Genomic DNA, 10,991 nt, shown 5'->3' on the forward strand with positions numbered 1-10,991 from the left:
ATGGGTACTTCAAACTCACGATCTGTAAATTTGGCTCGGTTTCAACCCCTCAATTGCCACATACTAAAGAAAGACGATCTTGACCACCATAAAGCGCCTAAGAATCGGGTTATTTCACAGCTTCCGAACTGTCAGGTAATACTACAGTCCACACACAATGACATAGCCGTCCAAAATGAATGCACTTTTTCTGGTAAGCAAACACAGAGGTTTATAAACCAAGCACCCAATGATCTTAACCCAGAGTTTTCAAGCTTTTTTCATGAAAGAGTGAAATCGGAAGAAACATATTTAGGTGATTCACTTAGTGAGCAAGGTTTCATCTCATCAAGAAAAGCGTACAGTGACCCAGATATAGTTCACGGAAAGTTGAACTGGCACAGACTTCTGGAAACTGACAAAAGTGAAAAAGAACATATATATAATTCTAGAAGCTTGATTGCTCTGAGTCCCAGTCAGGCAAAAATTATGTTCAGAAAGAAAACCCAAAAATTAGAGCGGTCGTATTCATGTAATCTTCCCAGCAATCTCGACAACATTCGTTACACCAACAATAAGAGAGATGTTGATCCGTTCATCAGCCACAAGAAATCGTTGTTCTCAAAACTGCAAAGTACCAAAGGAGAAGACGTGAAAGGTTTTCCTTATATTTTACAAACTCCTATTATTCCTGCACCAGATTATAGCACAGAGTCTGAGGGTGACGACAGCAATTATGAGTCTCAGAAAGCTTACACAGATTCTCGAATGAAAAATGAAGCTGAGGAAAGTATGGAAGGTAAAATTAAGCATACCTTGAGTAATCTTGATGAAAAAGAAACATATTTTAAAGTTAGAGACAAATTAGAAAATGAAACATGTTCATACATCTCGACAAATTCAAAAAAACAAACAAAATATGAAGCTTTTAATAAGCGACTTTATACGGGATTTCCAGGAAATTGTGTTCACGAATACCATTCTGATCACTTTACACGAAGTCAATGTACAACCTTTTCAGAAAATCAATCTAATCGATCTCTTGAGACTAAGAACTTATTGGAAAACGAATTTCCGATTGAAATTATCAGTGAAGCTTTTACTGAAAAATCATTAGTACCTCTTGAAACAGAACTGACTTCACCCCTGGTCACAAACACAGATAATAAAACTATAACTTTACATTCTGCTAAAAAACCTGAACTGCAAATTTGTTATGGAAAACTGCAGTGTAACTATACTAATTCGGGAATTGCCAATAATCTTGTCAACGTAAAACATCAACAAAAATATTTTATTGATGTCGAAGAAAAAGTAACTGAAGAAAATAATTTTTCTCAAAAATATGGTCATGACATAAATTATTCTTGGGAAGAAGAAAGATCGAATAATGGGCGCAAGAAGAAGCTATGTAAAAATATTTCAGAGTTTTCTCTCACGGCTCCAAGAATGACTGAAAATTCAAGCATATCTGGTGAAGAAGACGTGAAGCTCTTAGTGAAACTGAAACCTACTTTGCCCCGAAGGCAGCTCCACCTCCCACATTTCTCTCCAGTCTGGAGATCTCTGTGTTCTGACAATCAGAAATCTGGAGAAGAAAGTGAAAGAGAGGAGGAACGAAAGATAAATCAAATCAACCGACATGTTGCTCCTTCTAGAAATAGTAGAGATGGTTATCGAGATTCTGGAATTTCTCCTGATGGTGTAAAACCTGCATTAGTAAATTTTACCTCTAAGGTATTGTTTTCTGGCAGTAAACTAGAGGAAGATATTCAAAGTGCAACAAACATAAAAAATCCTCTTACTTGCAGTGGGCAACATCACTCACTGCAATGGACTCCTGCACAAGACATGGACGATTCAGAAAAAGGTAGCGAACAAAGAGAAGTAGAAACATTTACCCTCTCTGCGATATCGATTCAACCCAAGCTAACTTTTCTAAATAAGTTTTGCACTAACTACAACCTTTCAGGAGAGGTTAGGGAACGTAATCGAATAAATGCGCCACATAGTGGTTCATCTAAATCAATATTACATAAATACTTCGAAAAAAATAAAAGGAGCAACAAGAAACATCAAGAGAACTTCAATAGTCTCCGCAACTTAAAAAAAGCTACAGAATTTCAAGATACATTTCCAGTTACTCATTCGATTGGAAATGTTGATTCAAATTGGAATCTTAGGTTTAGTATGCCAAATAAAATTGATAAAGCTGGAACATCCGGTATTTGGAATTTAGAACTCGGACACTTTGGAAGAAGACACCCTGGCTCGTTGTTTCTAAACAACTCTGGCAAAATTATACAATCAAGAAAGTTGTTGAGCGAAACTAAGAAAAATTGTTTACTCCCCTCTATAGAGTGTGACGTCACCTGCGTAGAAAGTTATAATGACCTTGCAAAAGATTCAATAGTTCAGAAAGACAAAAAAACAATATTTTTAAAAAAGAAAAAGAAATTTACATTTCAGAATACTTTACGAAGAGAGAAGAGGCTTAGAATAAAAACCAATTTATTAAATAAAATTTCAGAAAAGGAAAACTTCGCGAGGCAGGAAGCGATTGGATGAATAAAGTGGAGGATGAATTTCGAAAACAGCGTGACACCGATAAAAATATCTTATACAATCAGTTACAGTTCTTAAACCAACACCCCTTAGAAAATATGAAGTTATTCACAATTTTAGTTCAAGAAGCCAATATAGACCTGAATAACAGAGTTCTAGTTACTCCCCAGAACAGAGTAGTGTACCGATTAACACTGAAAAGAACAAGGAACACGAAGGTGATAACTCGGTAAACAAGTCCTTCAGAGAAACATGAAGTTTCTCCGTTCCTGTAAACGACAGAAGAATAAGAAACCAGTCTGTAGAAGTTGGTGAATTCTTACATCGTAACCAGAAGTCAAAGATTAATACAACAGGCTGCATAGGTATATCTAGGCTGGATACAGCCCAGTTGAGGTCTACCGACAAGGAACAAAATGAAAATCAATTAAAAATGTTTCATTTTGAACTTATAAGCAGACAGCTGGATACTAAAGCAGACTGTATGAGCAACATAAAAAAATCCAGTTTTTTTTTGTATCTTTCATCCTTCAAAGAAGGAAAAGTCAGAAATAAACTAGACCACTTAACATGTTTTTCTCCTTTCCTTCATTTACCACAAGCGCCTAATATTAATGAATTAAAAAAGCAAAGATAAACATAATACACGATGTATTCCAACCTCGCAGACAGAAAAGGAGTCATTTCTGTTACTTGAAGCTTCAAAGGGTAATATTTCAATGACAAAGACTAGATAATTTCGGATTTTATTCTTTTAGATAAAAATCAGTTGTAACGGACCATTGTTGGATTAAACACAGTATCAAATGTAACAAAAATGATAAAAATGACCCTGATATTCTTCGATTTCAGCTAATTCTGATAGAAAACAACAATAATTTCTAAATAATACGTCTGCTATGACGTCGCGCGACGAAACTTTCGAAGTCATTTTGTTATTTTAGTTCTATTGTATACAGTCATTAACCGGCATACATTTTCTATAAGTTACTGTATAATTAAATGCAATGTCAGAATAAAATTCAAAGCTAAAAAATAATACATATGATTTTAAATTCTTTGTCAGAAGTTTTCTTCAGGGTCTTAAATTGCATCAGCGACGTATTAGATATAAAACTTCTTCTGCATTTTGAATTTTTTTTTTTTGTATTTTTTGAAGTAGAACTGTTTTACTGTAGTCCGGGTAGTGTTTAATGGCTACTGCCCAGTCAGCAAACCTGAAGATTTAAAGTTCGCGTTTTGTTATTACAAAACACTGCAGTCTACGTTTTCAGGGCCTTCTTGTTTGGTTGTTTTGAATTTTGCGCAAAGCTACACGATGGCTGTCTGCACTAGCCATCCCTAATTTAGCAGTGTAAGATTAGAGGGAAGGCAGCTAGTCATCACCACCCATCGCCAACTCTTAGGCTACTCTTTTACCAACGAATAATGGGACTGACGGTGACATTATAACGCCTCCACGGCTGAAAGGGCGAGCATGTTTGGTGCAACGCGAATTCGAACTCGCAATCCTCAGATTACGAGTCGAGTGCCTTAACCACCTGGCCATGCTGGGCCACGCCCTTTGGCAAATAAAAATCTAAATTAAAATAATCAAAATATATGTCAAGTTTATTAAAACAATACAAAATATTTATGATCTGTGTTGCCACAAAATTACAAGATCAATTTTTGGTCACAAACCATCTGAATTTTTTTTATGTTTATTTGGAACTAAGCACAGAGCTACACGATGGGCTACCTATGATCTACCCATCACAAGTAATGAAATACGGTTTTTAACAGTGTGCGTCCACAGACATTCCGCTGTGCCACTGGGAGGCATTTTGTTGAGGAGGAGGGGAGCTCTACGGGCTACGTAATAACTGTAATTTGATAAAACAAAGTAAGCGCCTGAAAGTATTATAATAGCTATAACAGATTTATTTTTCTACGGTTTAATATGATTGATGCACTTGTTTTGTAAGCACATTTCTCTTGTATTAAGCGTAATGTTTGTATCTTTAACTTCAGGTCAGGTTCAGCATTCAGGCTGCTTCTGTATTTAGACTTATGAGCCACGAGTGATGCAAATCCCGTTTCACACGGGTTCGTAGTAGTAAAGGGTGTCAGAAAACAAAATGTTTTGTCTGCATCTTCTGGGTACTACTCTCCAGTTCCCTCAAACAAAAACTGCATCAGTTTTAAACATTGCCTTTAATATTTTATCGCAAGAAATCTCCAACAAGCCTCGTCTTTGTCATGAGACATTACTTTTAGGCCTATTACGTTTTAAACACTACATTCTTAATTTAGTCCTTAGAAATTTTCAAGAATTTAAAAAGACTACGATAATAGTAATAAAACCACATTTATTGCCAACGATGCATTTAGATTAATCCATAGCTCTTCGGCCGCAATACAACAAATATAGCAGTGATCGTAACACTATTTAAACCATTTAATACAATAACAGTTAGTATAGTGTGCATCCCTTTATCAAGCAGACGAAAAATGGATTTAGCAAAACGCGTCGTCTGCGATGGATATGACAAAAATGGCGGTTGGAATAATGTTATTGTACAGTCTTCTAATTCTTTAAATTTTCTAAGGTGCATTAAGAATTTAGTTTTAAAAATGTAATAGATGTAATACTAATGTCGTAGTATAAATATAATTGTAGTAATTCTTCACCGACTTGTATAAAGGTGTACACACCATAATAACCTTTGAAGTCTCTACTTCTTTCATAGACAATTATCACAGTTATTTCTAGACCTTTAAGTAATTATCTTCTTTTCACCAAAGACCACACGAGTGGATTCAGTTACTTTAGAGTTTAGAACATGACAAAATAAATATTTCTTCTTTAGCTCTATTGTTAAAATACCACTGTGAAATTCGCTTTAGATATTGTCCCTTACGATTAAATTAATAATCACACAGTCTAATTTCACTTTCACTAACTTATTTCCCTGTAACTTCATTTAACTTGTATCCGCATGTATTTATAACACGCAGCAGAAACAAAATTTAGAACTATCTAGTCCTGCAGTAATAATAATATTATAACCAACGAGTAAAACATGGAAGCTTCGAGTAAGATGGCGTCAACAATATTACGAAAGCCAAGTACAACAGTTAAACTACACATACAATGTGCGATTCGTAGAGTTACATAACGACAATTTTCATAACTACCGTTTTTAAACTAATTACCTTTTAACACCCTTGGTATGAAAACTAAATATATATTAAATATTAAATCATTAAGTAAACTAAATAATAACTCTTATAATAAACAGATTTGAATATCCAACAGTAGTCATAGTATCAGCAATGCATATATGGTTATTATTTTTAAAATATCTTTAGAACCAGCATATTTTAGAAGTGTAAATTATATAAACAATATTGCTTGTTTCTTTGAAATTAAGCAGAAAGCTACACAACGGACTATCTGTAATCTGCCCAATTTCTAGCATTGTAAGTCCGCAGACACTGCTGTGCCCACTGTGCCACTAGAAGGTCAAACAGTAATAAAATTCGTTGTATAAACCCAACCAAAGGGCTCTCAGTACGTCATGAGACAACCATGTGTCCCTCCTAGGGTCAGCAAATATGGTAAAAGAAATCACTATAATAAATTTATGGGGGGAAAGTTTGTTTGTTTGTTTTGGAATTTCGCACAAAGCTACTCGAGGGCTATTTGTGCTAGCCGACCCTAATTTAGCAGTGTAAGACTAGAGGGAAGGCAGCTAGTCATTACCACCCACCGCCAACTCTTGGGCTACTCTTTTACCAACGAATAGTGGGATTGACCGTCACATTATACACCCCCATGGCTGGGAGGGCGAGCATGTTTAGCGCGACGCGGGCGCGAACCCGCGACCCTCGGATTACGACTCGCACGCCTTACGCGCTCGGCCATGCCAGGCTTATGGGGGAAAGAGTTATATCATTAGCCAGTTTATGAGTAAAAAGTATTTCATTTTTGTATTTTGCAAAGCAGTGAGCACATGACTACTTCTTTCCTTTGTATAAACCATTCAATGTGCGGTCAGTGTGTTTTGTGTATGTTTTCTTTTGGGCCCGGCATGGCCAAACGTGTTAAGGCGTGCAACTCGTAATCTTAGGATCGCGGGTTTGCATCCCCGTCGCGCCAAACATGCTCGCCCTCCCAGCCGTGAGGGCGTTATAATGTCACGGTCAATCCCACTATTCGTTGGTAAAAGAGTAGCCCAAGAGTCTTACACTGCTAAATTAGGGACGGCTAGCAGAGATAGCCCTCGAGTAGCTTTGTGCAAAATTCAAAAACAAACAAACAAAGCTATTTATAATACAGTACACTTTGATAAAACCAATTCAGTCTTTAAATAATGCGCTTAATAAATTTATCTAGGATAAAGAACATAATTTAAATAATATATCATGATGTTTTAATTTATATTTTTGCGAGAAACATATTATAACAAAAACGAACGACAGAAGAACGTGACAGGCATTTCGGTTTAAATATATGTGTCACTAATGCTTAGAAACAGATATAATCTGGTAATGCTTAGAAACATATAATCTGGGGTGTTTAGAAAATTTCTTTTTTTTTTCACCCCGTTCAAGACAATTAGTAAATCTTACTACTCGAAAAAAAAAAAATCCAATTTCATTAACTTGAATTTGAAAGATTGCTGGCAAGCACGCATCCACCGATAAACGACAACAGACACCGATAAACGACAACAGACACCGATGTGTAAATATCACAAGAATCAACGGCCGATGCAGGACTTAGGGTCCTTCAAGGCAGTGGGAGATCCGTAGACCCTATGCCAAGAATGTGATGTGGGGAAAACAAGAAAACCCCGTAAAAATCCACTTTCACTCCCCGGGCTCATAGCATAATCCAAAAAAAAACAACATAAAGCGTGGCAGGAATTCCGATTTAACACTTTGCGCCTTAGGGATAAACGCAAAGCAGTCGAGGGCGCTCAGAAGAGCCCTTTTCTTCGCCCTGCTCGCGAAGCTATATTTCAAGGTGGGCAAATGATTATTAGTGAAACCGAAAAAAGGTTAAATATACAAATTGACGTTGTTGGCTGGTGGCAAAGGTCTGTGAGTGGTCTACGAGAGGTTAAATATCTAGCTAAAAGAAAAAAAGGTAGGGATCTAATATTCCTAATATCCGGTAATTTAGATGTGACAGGAAAACAGGAGTACCCCCAAAGAAACCTACGCTCACTAACCGGATGCCGAATGATATATCTGGTTAGTACCTAAGCTGTAAACTAAAAGGATAATTAGACACAAAAAAATTAATAAAATGGGTTAAGTGTATTGAAGTGTGAAATGTACATTTACCAAGAGGAGGGGGTGGCTGATAAATCGGTGAATTTGGTTGTTAGCGGGTTACTGTTTACTACTTTTGTTTTATAAAATTTAGTAGCTAGTTGGAGTAAGCGTATTTTTATAGGTGGTATGTCGTAGAGTTTATCTAGGTAACAGTGAGGGTGTGTAGAAGGGCAGTCGGAAGGCAATTCTAATTGCTGTGTATTATAAGACTTATATTTTTTTTAGTTAGAGAGTTGGGCATGTTACAAAGTAGCATGTAGCCATACTCAACCAGGGATCTAATGTGTGCCTTATAGATGAACATAAAGGTGTGAGGGGTACATCCTTTATTCGTACCACTGATCCTTTGAAGAAAGGAGATGCGGTGGCTAATGCGAGATGCAGTTGCACTGATATGGGTCAGTAGTCCAAGTTAATTTGGAGTTGAAGTAAATATCAAGAAATTTAACGGATTTGAAGAGGGAGATCGCTGTGTCGTGAATTTTAATTAGTACCTCAGGCTTTCTTTTCTTTTTTTTTATTTAAAGCATCTATAAAATAAGATGGCTTGAGATTTTTTGGTGTTCAGTGCTACGCGCCATTTGTCATACTAGTGTGTGATGGCGTTGATGGTATTCTGGATGCGATGACCGGCTGTAACAGGGTTGGTGGACGTGCTCCAGACGGCTATGTCGTCAGCGTATTGGGAGGGATGAGTATTAGTTATTTTAGGGTAAGGGATATCATTCACGAAGAGAATGTGTAGTAAGGAGCTGAACACGAGCCTTGGGGGACTCCAGCTTCTAAGGGAAACGTGTGGGAGAGTTCATTATTGATTTTAACTCTGGCGAAGCGGTTGTTTAAGAACCTAGCGATCCAACGGATAAAGGTGTTCGGGAAGTTGATAGAGAACATCTTCTAAAGAAGAGCGTTATGCCAGACAGAGTCGAAGGGGAGCCTGACATTGAGGAATACAACAACGGCAACTTGGTTTCGATTGAAAGCCTGAAATAAGAATTCTGTTAGTCTAACAATGTGATCAGCGTTTTGACGTTTATGCCGGGAGTCATTCTGAGTGTTTGATTAGAAAGTTGTTGGATTCGACAAAGAAAGTAAGTCTGTTAGTGATAATTTTCTCCATTAGTTTACCTACGGTGCTGATGATGCTAATGGATCTATAATTTGAGGTATCGTTTAGATTAGATAAGGTTTTTAGGAATGGCAGTGATAGTGGCAATTTTCCAGCTATTGGGGAAGTAACCATGCGAAAATAAATGGTTGTATATGGTAAGTAGATGGTATAGAAAGTTCGGGGGTAGATTTTTGATGGCACGATTGTTTATGCCATCTTCTCCAGGGTCGCCATTGTTTTTGAGTTACTCTGCTAGTATGGCTTCCTTGCGCGGCTAGCAGGAGGGTTCAGAATTTTAATGGTCATGTTAAATTTGTATAATAGGGTAATGTCTCTGTGGGGAGCATAATGGGGGACAGAAAATAATGTATAGCTAGGAAGGGTGAAAGAATGGTTACTATTTTGTAATGTGTCGTTGATGGAAATAATGTCAGAGATTAAGGTATTGCATAGGTCAAAAAGCTAGAATTTCTTATGGTAGAGGCCACCTTGGATATTTATATGTGAAAAGAAACCATACCACTAACCTGGCGGAAATTTGGACCATTCTTCCTTGAATGTAATAATGCACGACACTACGATCAGGGTTGCTGAAGTCTAGAAAGAACTTGGCTGAGAGACATATTCAGTAGTAAAATTGGTGGATGGACTCGAAGTCATTTTCCACTATCATAGAAGCAACATCAGCGACGAAGGCTGCAAGTCGCTTGAGAAAAGCTGCGTCGAAATCTTTGGGTCTCCTGGGGTGGACTCCGAAGGTTGCTGGGCTCTAGTTTGGTTTGAGGTTGTGTTTTGGGATTTCAGGTCTTTGGCACAGTTGACATGCATGCTGAGTATGAACGGATTTGGTTCTGGCAGTGTGGGAGGCTGGGGAAATCACTGGTATGTCCAACAGAGGGGGCTGGTTTGCCAAGCTTCATATATTTTTTAATCCGAGCACTTTTTGATATTTTGGACAACCATGATAGGAAGCTGCATGTTCACCGTTGCAGTTGCTGCACGTGGTTTCCTGGCGGGGCCTCTGGCAATTATTGACACGGTATAAGCCTCCAAAACAAACACATTGTGGAGAGGCTTTACAGGCAGCACGGGTGTGGCCAAAGTGTTGACAATTAAAACACTAAAGAACAGCTTTCTCTGGCGAAGTTTTAGCAGACTCAACGGAGTATTTGACGAAGCAGATGGTTGTTCCATTGGCAACGAGGTTGTTAGCTATGGTTTGGTCCTGAAGGGCAAGTTTTACGAGTGTGGTTTGAAGTCTGGTCTTGAAGGATTTGCTTCTATCTGTATTGAGAGGGTAGATGTTGGTAGCAGCAAGTTCAAGTTTGACTTCATCTGTGGTGATATCGAAAGGGATTCCTCTAATAACCACATGAAATTTGTTTTGGGGGCTCCGGGAACGTGCATGGCGATCTTGAATTCCTTGAAGGGGGAACCAGGCCAGGGGGAGAGAGTAATTCAGTATAGTTCCTCGGATGTGAGCAATTCACTACTATTCCCCCTTTTGGGAGTCTTCTGACTTCAGAGAATTCAATATCCGGGAAGGTTTAAGTATCTTTCATGTGATATCAGGCTGACGATAAGTGGCTGAAACGCCTTCAATAATAATAGCTAAGGGATTTTTAGTATTATCAAAAGTGGTGGAGACGGATGGAGACTTGCCTTGGGTAGCCGTATCAGGCTTAACATCGAGTTCGGGTTCACTAATATCGGTCGGTGCAGGCTTAGTAGGAGTGGTGAAAGCTGAGGGGAGTAAACGTAGGAAAAGCCTGAAACTTGGTAGTGCCAGAAGGGCCAATATCTCCAGTGGAAGATAGCGAAGAATTCAGGACAGATTCAAATGAATCGTCTGAATTATTAGCGGATTTTCTGGAAGGCCGACGACGTATTCTTTAGTTTTTCTTGAGTGGTGAATGGCGGAACCGCTGCACCGATAACATGAGGATATTTTTGCCACTTCATTGATGAACAGGTCGTAGTCTTGATAAGGACTGGTTATGGAGAAGAA

At 38.0% G+C, this 10,991-nt stretch overlaps 1 pseudogene; it reads left to right on the forward strand.

The window, feature by feature from the left end:
- On the forward strand, positions 1–2,941 carry LOC143248156 (uncharacterized; annotated as a pseudogene).
- Positions 2,942–10,991: the final 8,050 nt, after the last annotated feature.

The sequence above is a fragment of the Tachypleus tridentatus genome, chromosome 4, assembly GCF_004210375.1.
Source record: "Tachypleus tridentatus isolate NWPU-2018 chromosome 4, ASM421037v1, whole genome shotgun sequence".
In the NCBI taxonomy this organism is placed as follows: domain Eukaryota; kingdom Metazoa; phylum Arthropoda; class Merostomata; order Xiphosura; family Limulidae; genus Tachypleus; species Tachypleus tridentatus.